The sequence below is a fragment of the Ambystoma mexicanum genome, chromosome 5q (genome assembly GCF_040938575.1).
Source record: "Ambystoma mexicanum isolate Mex_15411 chromosome 5q, UKY_AmexF1_1, whole genome shotgun sequence".
NCBI lineage: Eukaryota > Metazoa > Chordata > Amphibia > Caudata > Ambystomatidae > Ambystoma > Ambystoma mexicanum.
The window spans coordinates 113,485,028-113,503,647 of record NC_090933.1 but is presented as its reverse complement, the minus strand read 5'-3'; the positions used below and the strand labels follow the sequence as shown (position 1 = coordinate 113,503,647).

The 18,620-nt window shown below is 40.6% G+C and overlaps 1 protein-coding gene across 2 annotated transcripts in view; it reads right to left on the bottom strand.

The window, feature by feature from the left end:
- Window positions 1–18,620, bottom strand: part of CTNNAL1 (catenin alpha like 1) — a 989,054-nt gene that overhangs the window by 295,879 nt on the left and 674,555 nt on the right. The window lies entirely within an intron of this gene.

Below are 18,620 nucleotides of genomic sequence, written 5' to 3'. Positions count from 1 at the left end.
ACTGGAGTGGCAATTACACCAGAGGCAGCACTAAAGTGGCGACACTATATAACATCATTGAGACATGGATGGAAAAGAACTGGATGTGCCTAAATGGCAATACAACTGAGATGATGATTTTTGGATCCCAGCAGGCTCGAGCTAAACTGGGACCAGAATATGAATCATTTAACATCAAAGATTCCCCCATTCAGGTCTCAGGGAAAGTGAAAACCCTAGGGCTTTTCCTGGAAGCTTCAATGGGTGCAGATGCACAGGTCCAGTATCTAAATAAGAACTGCCTATACCATCTACATCTCCTTAGAGCCATCCAACATTATCTAAGCAGAGAAAATGGTGCAACCATTACCAGGGCAACCATTTTGTCCCGACTTGACTACGGCAATTCATTACTGCTGGGCGCAAACAAAGCTGCATAAAAAAATGTCAAGATATTGAAAATAATGCAGTCCGAATAATTAAAAAGTAAAACAAAAAGTGAGCACATCACTGCCGATAGAATAGCTTTACACTGGCTGACCACCAAAGACAGGATTCACTTCAAATCCATGACTCTGGTCCACAGATGCCTGCACGGGAAAGCGCGGGTGTAGTTGAAGGAAATGATCACTCAACATGTACCCAAGCGTTCTCTAAGATCTGAGGCCCTGGGTCTGCGTCGTAACGGGAGGTTGTTCCATTTTTGTGCTGCTATCACTGGGAACGCTCTCCCCACCAAGCAGGCATATTATTTCTATATATATATACACATATATAGTCTAAAGTTGATTAGTAAAAGATGGATGTCTTAATGCTTAAAAATGCTTGATTTTTTTTACTTTATTTTTATTGCCTGCTTGGTGGGGAGAGCATTCCCATTGATAGCAGCACAAAAATGGAACAACCTCCCATTACGACTCGGACTGGAGTCCAATTACACAACTTTCCGGAAAACTCTGAAAACATCTCTCTTTAAGTGAAGGGTGGACTTCCCAAGGCAGTTAGGTGTCCATAAGTAGGACTCTCCTGTCCCGAGTATTACATGTTTGTACTGACTGTGTCACTGTTTGCGCCCGATGATTGCAGCCTTTCGGCACAATTTAAATCAATAAATAAATGGCTGCAAGCCATGAACACTGGCCATTGGTCACATTATGAGGCTATAGTGGACCCTGAACTAGGATGCAGGGTAGGTGCAGTGGATAACGGGATGGTTTGGTGGGGCTGGGGTCATGGTCGAGCCTCATGCCCTGGGCATTTCAACCATGACTTGCATCCACAGCATGCGCTGCCGATAACACACACAAGTATGGGTTGCAAACAATAGGTTTGTTAAAGGAGGTTTATAGTTCTTTCATATATGTTAAAAGAGGAATTATTACTAACTTATATACAGTGATGTAACATCATGAAACAGTTTCACAAATTAAAAGCTATGAAATTCACAGAAAAACTTTGTTTAAAGGGACGTTATGGTTAAGTTGCACTAATAGAAACCTATGCAATTCATTGCACAAAACATAGTTAAAAGGGACGTTATGGTTACAAGTAAAACAGGGAAAACACCGGAAATTCACCAGTTATGGTAAGCTAAGCAACCATAACTCTCGCCACCACCGTGCACTGCTAAGACTAACACTCGGGACACCAAAGAGGACATCACAAATGTCATTGTCATTTCCTCAACTCTCTTAAAGGGGCATGGGTGCCTCTGGTGGCAATGTAATGGTACCCTGCTAAGCCACGGGGGCTAATGGAGTGTGACCATGGAATCCTCCCCATATCACATCCTGGCCAATCATCCTTTAGCTTGAAGAGGTACCTGGCAACCATGACCACCTCGCTAGAAGTATCCAGAAACAGGCAGCTTTTCCCTGTTCAGCACTGACAGTCTACAGTGTGGCCCACACATGCCACAAAAAGAGAAAGAACTGGGGTGAGGCTTCTTCTATTAGTAATAGAAGTTATAAAGAGAACAGGCATAAACGTAACAAAAACAACACAACCATCATTTATTAAGTACACGAGGAGCCCAACAGAAGTTAGGGTGTGGCTGAGCTTTTACAGACATATGCAGGATCTGACTCTGGATACCTCCACAGCCTTGCCTCCTACTACAAGCCTAATTGGGATTTCTGGAATACCGAAAGTAGCCCCATTCAGCAACCCATATTTAAATGAAACAAACATAGGAGCATGTCAAGCTGTGCTATCGTGTGCTGTGTTCCTGAAGTTGTATTCAGCATCCTACCTTTGGTTGAGTCCAGAGTGTAGGCTTCAATTCCTGGAGGACCAGGTAAAGCGTGGAGCCAGCCTCTATCCGTTCTTTGGGCTGGAAAGCCCAGATATTGACCGGGACCAGTTCCCGACAACACAGGATGGCCTCCTAGGATTAGCGTGGTGTAGGGGCAGTGCAAGCACTGATCTAGGATGCCTAGCTGGTAACGAATGTTAAGACGGCCCAGTTTCCAGTAATTCAGGAGATGGCAGGCAAAGGTGCATCAATCCAATACGACAACAATGCAGGCAAAGAATTTGAAGAAGCAGAATCACAGAAGCAACCGGTGAGAAAGGGGCAAAGGAGACAAGGGAGTCTCAGGCAAGCAAGGAAGACCAGAAAAGGAAGGTGAATGACAAGGCACAAGAAGCACAGAGCAACCGGAAAGGAATCTGCAAGCACTACGTTAAGACGCAGGTACTGTAAGGCAGTATCGGAATAAGAAAATGCCGCCAGCAAAACGAGGGTCTCTGATGGCAGTGAAACTTATTTGCCACTTACTGCAAGAAAGGCTTGTTTAATGCTAACGGCAAATACAATTTTCAAACATCGAAATGTTACTCGACCTTCATAAAAACACGACTTGTTGAGTGGATGAGTATATTTTGTGAGCCCAGTACCATGAGATAATTGCAGGTAGAATTACTGTCATTTTAGGCGGAAAATTGGATTCATTGACTGAATCAATCAATACTATATTTAGGTTCGTTGAACCATAAAAGGACACAAATACAGGGCCATAACATGCACAAAACCAGCACAAAACAATGACACCATAATGACAGAAATGTGCACAGGCTATCAAAAAATATTCCTCCTGCTGTATCCCTCCCTCTCTGTGTTCGTAGCACCTATTTAGCACTTTCCCATCCTCATTTTCTTTCTTCCAGCAGACTAAGGTTTGGGTACCGCCGACAGGAGCACAGTACGCCGTTCTACGGACAAGCCTAGGTGCTCTGAGACTACTACAGTGGTGATTTGGCACAATATAAAATCATATTAACATAACATTGTGTTAATTCATGATGGCACTAAAAATGAACAAAAACAGAAAAATAAACAAGCAATTAAACCTTTCTAAATTATAAAAAAATAACAAGGAAATGATGAAAAATTCAGACTAATATGAAAAATACTTCCGATGGGGTCGGAAGCCATAAACACATAAGAGGCCAACACCAGAATTGGTAATGGTGGCATCCCACCCTACAATACCACACTGACTGTGGCGTGAGGTGTTCCCTCCTTTTAAAGTTTCAAGTGGAGAAACATTGCTCTTTCTAGTTTAGAGGGCTAGCCTTCCTTTATTGGCATTCTGCGATTAATATGTTGCTTTCTACTGCCCTATTGAAATAAGTTTCGATTGTGCTGAAATCGGCAGGGCATTCATTTATTGCAGCCCCTTTTACCACAAGCACTTAACCATAGTGTATGCAGGACTTCAGGAACTCTATGCTACAATTGCAATAACGGTGGCAAGAGAGGCATGAGGCAAAACGTATCACAAATACAATACTAGCTTGACTTACTCAAGTAGAAAAAGTGCTGAAGTGCAGAAATGTGCAAAGTGCAAGTAAGCATTATAAACTCACGAGCTACTAAAAAGCCAGAAGATCCAGGAAACCAATAGGCCAATAGGCCAATATAAGTTGCGCACATACACATGTTTAAAAACCATTAAAACACTTGGGTGCACTTAAGTATTCAGAATGGTAAAAAAAGTGCCATCATAAGAATTACGAGCATTACATTTATTTGCACAGGATTGGAACCTTCGAAACAGACCAGATTAAACCATACAGCAATACACAAGAACCAGCAATTCAAAGTCCAAACCTTCCAGGCAATCCTAGATACATTCCTGATGATATACAAAGGGGTGCTTACAGAGTGTCAGTGGCTCAGAGTCTTTCTTCACGACTTGATCACCATCTTGGGCTTGGACTCAGATTTGCACTGATATAATGTGTGACGGAATGAAGCGTTAGCAGTTTGTCAATAGGACCCTTCAAATCCCGCCTGTAGACACCAGGCTCCAGGTCGATGGCCCACAGTCCCTAGCAAAGGTGCCAAGGACTGCCGGCGTGGAAATATCAGAAGTAGACAAATCTAGCAGTCTGGCAGGCTCGAACAGTTGTGAGGGGGCGAGCAATGTAACTGAGGCATTTAAACACTTAAGTCCGAGCCAGGTTCCAGGTCCCAAGTCCCAGAGTCACTGGGATCATATAGCAAGTGTAGCGATTTGAAAATGAGAACTTTCCACGTAAAACACCTGTTTATGGAGGAATAGTATGGGGAAGGAGCAGAAGTACAAAAAGACTTATCTTAGTGCAGGATTGACCGGCGAACATGCCACACAAAACTCCATATCCCTCCTACTTGGCCTCCACACCTTCTTGGCCCACGCTTGGACAGACTTCCCATACTCTCATACTACAATGCATACCTCTCAATGTTTTGTCGCCCTGTGGCATGTGAAAATACCTGATTTTGCTTTTGGCGGGTGAAAGCCCATTCACTTATATGGGTGGGTAGGGAGCTTGGCGGGTGAGAGAACTGCTTTCAGGGCAGGTGACGCCTGCGAAAAGTGTGTGAGATGAGAGGTATGACAATGCGACATAAGTCAGGCTTCCGGTGCGAAAAAGAGTAAGTTCCTGCACCTGGGCCACAGCACTCAGATTCCTCTTCCTTTCTTGTGCAGGTTGCCACTCTCAACTGCTGCACACACTGGCATGCGGCAACACAGTTTAAGTCGAGCTTCCGGTGCTGAAGGTTGCTACAGCTTTCCTGTCCCAACTGCCACTCACAACTTCAATGCCATTCAATAACTATTTGATGCTTTCTTAGAAAATAAGTTCCTGCATATATGACCTGTTCCGGAGCAAATGCTGTTCTGCAATGCAATCTAAATCTGCGGCAGGGTGGGGGTGATTGGGATTCTTCTTCATGTTGCACATTGAAAAGCATGCTTCTCCCTGGAGTAAATTGTGTCTGGGAGGCACTTTTGTACACCTCCTCTAATCAGAAGGCAATTTATTTCTGGCTCACTTATGAAGGATAAATGACACCCGCTCTATTATTGGGGGGCATATGTAATTCTGTGAGATTTTGAATGAAGGGAAGTTATGAATACCAGGGGTGCATTGCAAATGTAGCATATAATCATATATTTCCAGGTGTTATGTCTGAATTTGTGGTAAAGGACCTGTGTGACGTAATTAATCCAAGATGGCCGCTGCTACAAGTTATGAATCAGAATTTGATCTAGAACTCCTTTCAGTGATCATATTAAATATTTTCTAAGGCCCTTTTTTGTTCACCATAAAAACTGAATAAAGAAGGCCATTAAAAGAATTTGATATCTCCTAATGTTTAGAGGTTTCTGTTTGCAGTTCGTTTTTTCATGATTTCGAAAAAAAAACCTTTCCTTCTATTTTGTTGCAGGTTCTGGTAAATGTCAAGAAAATTTAAAAATGATCTTAGAGCAGATGTAGCGTGGTTCCACCATCAGCTAAAAAAGGAAAACGTATAATAGACTTTTCCTTGTGTATCTTATGACAACAAAGAAAGAAATCTCCCCTGATTAATCCAAAATGTTATCAAAATGTTTTAGAGAGTATTAAGAAAAGCTGAGTGGAACAATAACGAATACTTGAACATAAGTCTACAATTAGGCAAATTAACACCTGAAGAACTGAAAAATGAAAAAGTATCATGGCATTCAGAATGCTACAAGCAATGTACGTATAAGACACACATGGATCGACGCAAAAGATTGTATGGAGAGCAGTGATGTGAGCCAAAGCGGTCTATCCCCAGCCTTGAAGCAGAGGAAGAAGTAGAATGCAGCTACACTACAAGATCAAAAATACCTATGTAAGACAGAAATAAATGCTTCTTTTGCAATAAAGGAAAAAGAAGAATTCAATTATATTTGATAGCACCTGATTCAGCAGACATCCATTTGAAGAGAGCAGTAGTACTGTCCAACAATGACACATTGAAGTTTCGTCTTATTGATTGTCAGATCCTGGAAACCTCTCACGCAAGGGAAATTGCATATCACAAGCTATGCTAGAACACACATGCAGGGAATGTCTTGCGACACAAGCCTACACTAAGAGGAAAGATACATCCAAATTCACTGTCTTGTGAAGCAACAAATGTTGAATTTGTATCATCAATCAGTGATTTTCTCCTTGAAGGCATCATAACAATGGGGGATATTGAAAATCTTTACAGGAAAATTGCAGCTAACAATGGTTTGGAAGAAGGACAGATGAAAACAAGAAAACAAAATCATGTTTCATAGAAGAATAGCTTGAATGTATTGCCATTATATTTAGTAATCCCAAAAGGGTAAATGAACCACACGTCTCACTGAAAGTAACACCAGATGTTGCACTTTCTCATGAAGAATAATTTGAGGCTATTGAGAAAAATATGAGAACACTTCTTGAAGCAGCTACGATTTTACGGAGCGCCGCACTAACTTGTGAAAAATGGAAATTCACTGGAAGTTTTGAAGAAGTGAATTTGGCAGGTGTTGTTCCAAAGGAAGTTGTTCTTTTTTACAAGTGGTGCTGCCAAGGTCAGATGGATATGAAAAGTAATTCAGAAAAGCGGGGATACCACTGTATTGAACCGGGCTCATAAATTGTCACAGATGTTTATATATGAAATGCTATCACTACAACAAGCATCCTACACAAGCACTTCTGCCACATGGCATACCCGTGAAATGCCCTTGTAAGTGGCAGTTGGGCTCACAATGCGCACAGCTACCCACAGAAAAGTCATCATTCAATTTCTGCATAGCATGAGAGCGTTTATAGATTACGCCAGAGTCCTTCAGTTTGAGACACAGCCACAGAGGTAATAAAATGTTCTGAATGTGTGTGGAGGATCTTACATTCATTCAGAGTTGGTTAGAGGCTGATTTGTCTATTGTGCTGCTGACAACATTGACTTCCTCGAGGCTACTCTGTATGGTAAAGGAACTTCTGCACAGTACTTATGGTGGTCTATCAGTAGAAAGAGGAGTCAGATAGCCTAAGCTCAATTGAAATTATCAGGACCATCATCACTTTGATCACTGCTGAAGATTCCTCAGTCCCTGTCTGAGGTCATGTCTTGCAACATTTCCAAAGGGTGTAGACCACACAATCCTGCAAGCAGTCAAATCACTGAATATACAGAGAGGTATAAGATTATTTTCGCTTCCAACAATGTTGAGGACCTACTTTGGATGATGGCAGAAGTCTTGCAGTTGAGCGATTTTCAAGAACTCTTCGATAAAGAGTTGCTGGATACACATTGCAACCTCATTGAAGAAACTGAGGCTGATGAATGTGAGAGAGTCAGAACCACTCACTACACTTCCGACTTGGTCAGCTTACAATTCCATTATAAGTGATCCCCCAACTAAAGAAACTAGAGTTTGTGTACTCCCACTCATAGATGCCAGCCAAGCAAGCACACAAACACAGCTCACATGCATGAAGAAGTTGGAGCAAATTACATCTGTTATCACACCAGAATCATAAACAGTTGTAACAATGGATCTTGGCCTTTACAGGTCTGTTTTTAAATTAGTTATGACTAAAAAAGACTATCAAAGAACTGGATGCTTAGACCAGGTGAGCTACATATAATAATGCGGATGCGTCGAGCTATTGGTTCTTTCTTTAATGGTACAGGCATCGACACCACCTTAACTGTACTTTATGATGCGGTTGTTGTGTCGAAGATTCTGTCAGGGAAGTGCATAAGGAGAACAGTTGAAGTCCACAGCTCACTAAGGTTTGCACTTTTCAAATGGATTATCGATAAATTCTACGAAGAGCATGTTGAAATCAAGGAAAGGATGGAACCTGAGCTTAAGAAGTTACTTAAAAGTTTACATGTGGATGATTCCCAAGAACCAAATGGTCCATTATTACGCTGTGACAGTTCTGACAAATCTCAATGTGATAGCCAAAAGGAAGCATTTGAGGCTAAAGAATGTCAAGACAAACCAACACTCAGAGTTGCTCTTCAGTACATTCATATGGTCAACATTCGAACTGCAAACTGGGAGTTACAACTTGCATCACTTGAAGAGTTTGTTAAGTAATTGTTTGCCTTCAATTTGATAAACTAAGCAAATATGATAGCAAGGTACATAGCAGAAATGAAACAGCTTGAAAGCAAACACCTGGATTTGTGGAGTGAGTTTCAGAAGGGCAATTGGGTAGTAAGGAAGACAAAAGTACCCTTTTGTGCTTTAGGTTCAGCTGAAGCTCTGGAACATCAAAACAGGGCAATGAAAGTACTTGGTGATGTGGTTAATACTACTCTTTTTAGCCTCTACTGAACTGTCACAGCTGTCTACAGAAGCAAAAACAATTGTAGGATTGAAAGATTAGGAACGGTTAAAACATCACCATCTAACAGCATCCAAAGCAACATGCCAAAAGATCAAAGATGTTCAACAGAACCACAGCTCGATCATGAGATTGGCTAATCCTGAGAATTATGATGGAAAATAACTCACCAACTTCTCAACAAAGACAGTTTCTGATGAAGTTCAGAAGGACACATCAAGAATGACAGAAAAAGGTTGCCAAATGTAAAACAGCTTTAAAGAAGACTTGATTTTACCAGACAGTTGTAGCCCGTGGGCAGCAATGAAGAAAGTGAACCTTCAGCTGTGTAAAAGTGCATACAAAGGTGTTAAGGCTAAGGTATCAGACACCATAGTGCAGTTAAATGCCAATCCCTCTTTGTTCACACGTTTACGGATTGCTTCTGATTGGCTTCTCTGCAGTACCTCTTTCAATGTTCAACTTAGATGGTACAATAATATTTGCTGCAAACAAAAGCAAGCTGATGAAGATACTGAAGAGGAACAACATACAGAGGATTCTAACAACATGACAGAGGTCTCTTCATTTATTACTGAAGACAGATTATCTACACCTGAGCAAACATATTCAGCAGCTGTCCTTGACAGAATGGCAGAATTGCAAGAGCTGCAGAAGCCATCATATGTGAAAACATACCATGACCTTGCAATTGAATTCAAGGAGAAAATAGAACCTTATCTGTTCAAATATGATGAAACACATTTAGTATTTGATACCTACTTAGAAAATTCCCCCAAGAACTCCATGCAATGCAAAAAGAGCAGGACGAGCAACACTAGTGGAGTACAAATCACAGATTCTACAAATATTGCAAATGTTTTCATGAGAACCCTCCTATTGCATTCTAAAACCAAATATGGGTTAACAGGTTACCTCTGAAAGTTTTTCTACAAGCACAGAAGATAAAAAGAAGCCTGGTAGCCAGTTGTAGAAATGAAGCCAAGCCATCAGATGGAAATGATGTTGGAGACATTGAAAACACACATGAGGAGGCAGACACAAAAATAATTCTTCACTCCCTTTATGTATAACGTGGTCATGCTACTACCCTCCACATTTTGTCAAACGAGTTGGAAATAATAGAAGATGTATAGATGTCAAACGCTTAATGCTCCTGCTGAGGGACTACATAAGTGCAGGCATTAGTAGGCCTTCAGCTCTTTCTGGGTGTGATGTTACAGGGTGTTTTACGAAGAAAGGAAAACTATCTTTCTGGAAAGTATTCAAGACTTCAGAAAAAGAAATCCTTGAAGATTTGGGAAGACTTGGATGTCTAGAAGAATTTAAGAAGGAAGATGAACGATCGATAGAGCGATTCATTTGTCAAGTCTACTCGCCAGGGACGAAGATTTCAGACATTGGTCAACTACGTTGGAGCATGTTCTCAAACAGAGATGCAAAGTTAAAATCTGCCGCCAACAAGATACTCTCTAATACCATGCACCTTAAGGATTCATTACCAGGTGATGGAGTAGCGACACTCTGATCAACAACACAGAATCTCACAGAGCCATCACAATGGCTTTTTTTAATTATAAAAATACAATATTTGTTTTTGGTGTAAACACCTTTACAAATAACTCCATTAAAAACACATTTTTTTGTTACATATATAAAAAAAACATAAATAAAGAAAAAACAAAAAAAGAGAGAAGAGAAAGCAACCAAAACACCATTCTCAATCATAGATTCACTATAAAATTAATCACTGTGATTTTTGGATTCGATCTCAAAGCAGTCTTTTTCCATTTCATTTCTAATAAAATTTGTCAAGCGGACCGTTGCTATTATGGCCGTATTACTCGTTCCCCACACGCAAAGCTTCCATATACAGTTTCTTGCAAAGCTCGTGTTAGCTTTAGTGAATTCCTTCATCATAAGTATTCGTGTTTTTTCAAAATAGGAACAGTATAAGAATAAATCTTTTAGGGATCATATTGTTTCTTTACAAAATTACCCAACTCAAATTGATCTTTGTTCCAATGTCTTGTTCTTACTTTGGTTTCAATTAGATCCATTCAAAATGACATAAGTTCTCCGAATCATTTTGTCAGGACACATCAAAAGGTAGTGCAGTTGTGGACTTTGGCAGTGAATGAATTGTGCATATTCATCAAAGGATGAATAGGATTGAACTTGTACTCTACCCAGTCGTGCTCAAACAGTTTTTTAAAAATGTTATCTATATTCATATCAAGATCATCAGCACGTAAGATGATCATTAAGAGTTTGTCCATTCTCTCCTTAAATTTTGTTACCGATGCAGGATGATCCTGAGTGAACATTTTTGCGAATTCAGTGTAAATCGTATTACGCGGAGGGTCGAACATCTTAAAATATAATGATAGTAGACGCCAATGATACCGTGCAGCTAGGGAAGTTAGACCTAATTTGTGTCTTAAAATAGCATTTGGAAGACTCTTTGGAAAGCCTAGAGCATTTTTCCACAGAATTCCTTGTATCCGATTGAGAAGGGGTCCCAAATCTTGAAGATGTAATTCTACCCATATAGTAAGATCGCTTCAATCTTCTTACTATAGTATTCGTACAAAGGAATAAGTGAAAAGGTACATAATTTGTAATATATCATTTTCATTTGCCCTTTGAGGATTCACATTTTTTCCATCAATTGATCTTTAGCTTTTTTTAGGGATGTGTTGTTTGAAACCTTAAAGCACAGATGAAGCATTTCAGGAACCACCTTTATGTGTGTTGTCTCTATATTCCACATAAAGTGGCATATTCTCTTTCGATTAGCAAAAATCATGATGTTAGATTTTTGGGGATTGATTTTGAGATTGTTTGCCTGTAGCCCAGAATGGGTTTTATTGAACAAAAGAATGTCGTCTGCGTAGGCTAGCCACGATAGCTTGAGGTTTCCTAATCGTACTAGAAAAGATTCGTTTTTACTCCAAATCATATCCAAATCAGCCATATATAAATTAAAGAGAATAGCTGCTAAGTTACAACCTTGCTTCACCCCAATCCAACTAGGAATGGCTTCTGTTAGGATTCCTTCTCTAGTCATTCTTACCCTAAAGTTTGTCTTATGATGGAGCATGGATATCAGAGTTACCAGATGTATTGGAAAATTAACACTTAACATTTTCCTCCATAGGATTTCTCTGATAACGCAGTCGAATGCAGCTTTAAGGTCGAGCGAAGCAACAAATATGAGATTATTATCAGGTGCTTTACAAGATGCAATCAAGTGAGCAAGAATGCTCGCGTTTAGAGTTGTCCCCATTGCTTTCCGAAAGCCAACTTGGGCTTTACTTAAACAGTCTGTATTGCGAATCACCATCTCAATTTCTTGAAACAACAGTATGGAAAATACTTTAGCAGAGACATCCATTAGAGCTATAGGCCTAAAGTTATTGGGATTGTCTATAGGTCCCTTTTTATGTATTGGTATGATGATCGATGTATGCCATGAAGATGGAATTTTTTTAGTTCGAAATATTGATTGAACATTTTGTAATAGAACTTGTGCCCAGAATAGTGAATCATTTTTGATAACACATGGGGTAAGCTGTCAGGCCCTGCGCATCTTGACATTTTTAACTTATTTATAGCATACAAAATATCTTGGGTATCCCACGGACATGTATCTGGTATATTTTCACTTTTTGGCGCATGTACTAGGTGAGAAAATTGAACAGGAATTCTATATTTCAGTAGAAAAATGGAGGTCCATGCTGCACCATCGATTGCCGAGTCAAATTCTAGATGTACATTTTTATTACTACCTCTAAGAAGTTTCCATATATCTCGAATGTTACGTTTACATAATAATGTAACCATATTTTGGTTTTGTTTCAATAACATAGATGCCCAAATTCGTGATATATCATTTTTATATTGCATAATTATTTTCTTTTTTGCAATTGTAAAGCAAGTCGATTCATGGAGCATAAGGGACTTTCTTATTTTCCTTATTTCAATATTTTTTTTACATTTCAGCTACAAAATATCCAGCGAACCCTTGCCACTTTCATCTTTGTTAGAGTCTGGCAATGTTTGCATACTAGCTATGGAGTTTATGTGGAATGCTATCATTTTTAGATTCCATTGCATTATAGATTCCATTTCCTTTGGTATCTGATTCTTACATATCCATAAGTCTCTATTAACCAGGAAAGATATTTTTCTTCAAGTGCTTAGATTCCAGTTAATAGATAACCTTGTTCTGTTGGTCTGAATCATAGATAGCATGGGATCACAAGAATATTGAGCGATGTTGCATTTCATTAACGAGGTAATCATTCAATTATCTCCTAACATGGGATCTATCGTGCTTGAGGGAGACATCCATCCTGTTAGAGTTTTAGAACCTACCAAGTAATCAATCCACGAAGAGTAAGGACCTCTTTTCCATCTATATACCTCATGACTTATATCAGGTTCAATCGGATACAGATCAAGACTTTCCAAGTGTTGCACCCACCTTTTACCTTTTTTTCGTGAGCACTTCTAGTACATGAATTCACTTTATAATTAGCATTGAGTTCCAAGACAGATACAAAGGTAGCATTGAAGTCCCCCCCCCCAATCAGGATTTCTGCATGGGGAGATTTTTCATATGCTTCCTGAAGTAGTGTATCCAATATTTCACAAGCATATAAAAGGGACATACAATACGGATTCCAATATAAAGTAATCAAAAAAACATTGAGATTATGAGGTAAATCTAAATCTGCCAAAAGTAGCAGATCTGAATGGTAGATATAGTTCACTTTAAAGGGTAGTACATTATTAATAAGAATGGCCATTCCCCCTGCCGGCCTACAATTCGGGTAGGAGAAGGCAGATAATCAATATTCTCCTACTATGTCTACGATTCCACAATCAATCATACAGCTGGTACTGTGTGCAAGCGTCAAAGGACGGTGTGCTGTGCATCACAAATGCCAAGCTCAGTCACAAAGTTGCACAGAACTGTCTAAGTGTGGTGGCGATGAAGTGCTCTGTGATGATGATTTTGTGGATGACGACAATGACCTCTGGGACTTCCGAAGATGACCTGTAAAACCTTAATTTCTCTCTTCAAATGTAAATAGCTATTGCAGTTTTAGTAAATAGTATATTTCTATGAGAAAAATGCAAATTATTACAAACTTTCTAATTTAGTGAGCATACAGTCAAAGGTTTGCGATGAAGTAGCATTCATTTAGGAGGCTATAAGGCACCGGCACCGTTCATAGCATCCGACCGCATTGCGAGTTCTGCTCGCGGGTTCCTGACAGCCCGCCATGTCTTACCTGGCGGGCTGTGCGGCACCCGCAAGCAGAACTCGTGATTGCACCGCCACCGTTATAAACGGTGCCGGTGCAACCATGCTCCTCCCCATCCCCATTCTGCCCCAAAGGGCAGAATGGGGATGGGGAGCCCGGCATTACCTCCACCCGCGAATGGGCAATTACCGGCCCATTCAACTCGTAATGGGCCGGTTATTGCCCAATTGCGTGTGGCGGATCCGGTAGCGAGCATGGCGGTAGCCGTGCCTGCCATACAGGCACAGCGACCTCCATGCTCGTAATGAGGCCCTATATCTCAGAAACGGTAAAAGATATTTTAAAAAATCCTTATATGAACGTTTCTATTCCTTTGATCACGTTTAACAAAAAACCTATCTTTCATAGAACCATCCTAAAAGCAGTTTCAGCGCAAAAACAAAATTAGTATTCGTAATGGTGGCCATCTTGGATTAATGACATCACACAGGGCCTCTCCCCCAATACATGATTGTATGCTTCATTATAAACGCCTCCCCATTAGGCATACCTTCCATTCATTCAAAATCCAACAGACTGGGTTATTGTAAAAGATGCCCTTTAACTACTAAGACTTCAATCTAGTTGTACATTCCTTGTTTATCAGTTTTAATGTTTTCATGATTGATTCCCAGAGAAATGTACCATCAAATGCAATGTGTTCTTTGCACATGTCTTTCACCTGAAATCTAAATAATCCTAAATCAGTCAAAACCAGTGGTTGGAAACAAGACATGTATTACATAGAAGTAAAACATTATTTGTACAATTGAAATTAAAAAAAGAAGGTCATCTGTAAACAATACCTTTTCTCTTTCAAAATCATTCTCCCTTATATTCATATTAATTGCCATGATACAAACAAATGCAATATGGAGTCACACGCGCATTAATGTGGAGGTAAAGTCAAAGTGTAATCGGCGTGGATTCTTATCAATTAAAGCATAGAATGTTAAATGCATTCACGGGGTTGGAATTTAATGGGAGAATGCAATTTACTGTAAACCTTGCCTCTCAGGATTTGTGCGTATAGACGTTAAATTACTGGTGACGTGCTAATTATCAAAATTGGTGTGCATTTGTCTTGTCATAAATGGAGAAAAAACTACTTATAGGCAGTGCTTATTTTATTTAAAATATAAGTGCTACGTCTCAAAATCCTGATTATAAAACAGCAGGTCACTACCATCCGTCCACCGCAAACTGGCATCGCCCGATGCCAATGCACGCGACACCATATGCCATTGTTGGTGAAGTGGCCCTCCACCACAAGCCGCACCCAATACCACAGCTTCCTCATGGATGGATATGGCAGAGGGAAGAAATGTCAAGTTGCACAACCGTACCCATAGCAGCAATCTACAGAGATGTAGAGCTGGTGTGTACCTTGTGACCAGATACATCCAAGCCAATGACTGCCAATGAAGTACATAAAGTCAGACGAGCCTGGCATTGCATTGTACTTTGACCTGGGCAGCGAGCCTTGCAGCAGTATGTTTTAAAAGTGTGATTTCAAGACCTTGGTCCAGTTTTAAAATATTGCACCCAAGAGCAGGTTACATATTTCCCAGAAATGTCCCAGTTCAAAAAATAAAAAAATGTCAAAACAAACATTGCAATGCCCCACAAATGACATGTTGCGCAATCTGTGGCAGTGCCCAAAGTTCCTGCCCATCAGCTGGTGTACACACAATTATTGCTCATGTGTAATTGTGCATCAAATGGCAGTCTGTCAGTCGCCTCCCTTCTGCAACATCTTCCACTCCACCTTGTGGCTTTCTGACTATTTCACACATTGAGCAGGGCTTGGGAACCCACTGTGGTTGCGGAGTTGGAGGCAGATGGTGCACTATATGAGAAACGTCGCAAAGCATTTCAGACATATATCTCACGCCAGCTATTATACTTATGCTAAATGCCCCTTTTATTTTCTGTGGCCCTCTGATCTGTCGGGAGAACACTAGATCATCGCCATGCCACTGGATGGTGAATGTCTGAAATTAGGGGAAGGGGAGGTTTGGTCGCAGCATATTTGCTCGAAGTAGATTTCATCGAGTTTCTTTTACATGATTTTGTCGCAAATACATGGTGCGGTGGGTTTAGGTTAATACTGAATGTAAAGAGTTAAAAGGGGGCCGCTGGGAAGTGCCCCCCGCAACTGTTTGCGGCAGAATCAGCCATTTACAAAAAAGAAAATAGGGAAAATAATCTCCTAGAACTGAATTAGTACAGCACAATAGGATTTATTTAAATACCCCCTTGTATGCTGCCAAAAACCACTCCAAGCCCATTCCCCCACCCCCTCTGGCCGAGCAGTTCATGCTGCCACTGTCTGGTAAGCAAAGGGCTAGGCACATTGCTGGCACATGGTGTGGGTGGCCTATGCTTGGCACATCACACGAATGCAAGCTATGCAGCCTAACGTGATAGACAAGTTACAAGACACAACTCTCACAGCAAATTCAGCAGGACCTTCAACATAGTATTCGAGAGGCATATGAATGAAAATCTCTTCACAAGTGGCCAATCAGTGGGGTACCTGGTCTCTGACAAGAGACCCTGATAAGTGGTGTAACAAGGTTAGGGATCTGACCCTGTCAAGAGGGGATGGGGTTCCCTCTTAAGTTGGGGTGGGAGGCCTAGCAGGGTTTTCACCAGAGCCAGTTGTGAGGGGGCAGTAACGCGAGGCAGACAACTGCTTGTAGTTTTCTCAGTATTTGACATTTTATTGATACCAAACAGTGCAAAGAAAACCTAACTAAACCTCCTCTACCAGGGAGTTCCCGACCTAGTCTAGGCTATAAGGGACATTATCGTAGCATACACAAAACTGGCCCTCACACTAAACAACAAAACATACAGAGCAAATCATAAGCAACTTAAATAAATGATTATCAAACAACCAATGACTTGGATAACCTTTACCTGTCCCGGCAGATCAATTACCCAGGATTGCCCAAAGTCAATCCCGACAAGTGTTCATAAAGAAAAGTAAAGTCTTGAATCAGTTCTTGAAAGTTCCAAAAGAAACAAAAAAGTTCACCCAAACACAAATCCCCTGGCAACAGTTCTTTATCCTAGAAAAGCTATGCTTCTAATTACAATAAAGAAAGCCGCGTCAATGGTAAACCTGTATATCCTCTTTCCAGGATAGACTAGATACAGTTCAAAAGACAAAAGTTCTGCTTCTACTTCAACAACTGTCCATATATTTGTAACCCTCAGCGTCTTTAGTATAATGTCAGGATGCTTCTTCTTAGGGTGTTGCTTTCCTCTCGACAACCCCCCTTCTGCTACTGTCACAGTCTTTCCCTTGCTATGAAGGTAGTCTTTCAAGATGTTAGGACGGCTAGTACAGAAGCAGTGACAAGTAAGGTATACTTTCCCTGTCTTTGAGACTGCACCAGAGAAAGAAGCCTTGGTTGTTTGGTAAAATATAGCTCGGTCGGTCTACACACCTGCTGCAGAAATCTAGCTTTAATATGGACATTCCATGTTCCAGTCCGGGAGAGATAACTTTGTGGAATAACGTGCCTTGTTTAGAAAAGTATTTAAGCTTAATTTCACATGTTTCAATCCTGGCCACATTTATTCAGCCGTTCATTTCTAAATAGTGCTAAAATGTATTCAATAAGAGAGTGCTGTTTATTTTTTTTATAGAGGACCCAAAGCTACCTCACTGCTGCATCAGAACACTGCATGCTCTCTTCTTCAGAAGACATTCAGTATGCTTAAGAAGGCAGAAAAAGAACATTTCCCAGCAGTGCTGCTCAGCTTTTAGTAAGACATTTTTGTCACTGCTCCATAAATTTAAAAAAAAGCGATGGATGGGAAGCTTTGAATCAATCATAATTACTTGTAATTCCTCCAAGAAGCCATCAATGACACCATTTAATACTCATCTGTACCATTACAGAAGGTGGCCTGTCCAACCACGTGACAATCAGTCTTGCACTGCGAGAGGGAAGTCAAGCTTCATCTGCTGGACTGATAACCCTCTGCACTATTAATTCTCATCAGGGCTGCTAAACATTTAAGGGCAACGTACACTTAATCAGTACCAGAAATGTATTCTTTTATTGGGATAGGATTTGCGATTTCAAGTCCTTTTGTCAAACTTTAAGCATTTACTGAATATTTGTACCCTTTGTATTTACCACCTAAAGGTAGATGGTGGATTGGCGTCCGAGGCATTCTTCCCTTGTTATGACGTGCATTGTGACTGACTGGAAACCATCCCCTCACAGAGTTAGGAGCTAAATGCTGTGAAAATGTCGAAAACAATTCTCTCGTCAAAAACGTCGAAAACAACACCATCTCATCTACAACATACACCAACAAATTTATCAAAGCCTGCAAACCTTTCTTATCTACAAACAGCTGCCTCACACTGGCCAGGGCCCTCATATTATCTAAACTGGACTATTGTAACACCCTTTTCCTCGGTTCCACAAACCACAACCTGAACAGACTACAGATACTCCAAAACAACGCCCTTAGATGCGCCCTGAATACCCTGCGCAAGGCCCACATCTCCGCTGCCAGGAAAGAACATCACTGGCTCCCCATCCGTGACAGAATTAAACTTCGAGCATTAGTCATCACACACAAATGCCTTTAGCTGATAGCCCCACGCTATCTAACAGACACATTTACGAGACAGAACTCCACTAGACCTCCTTA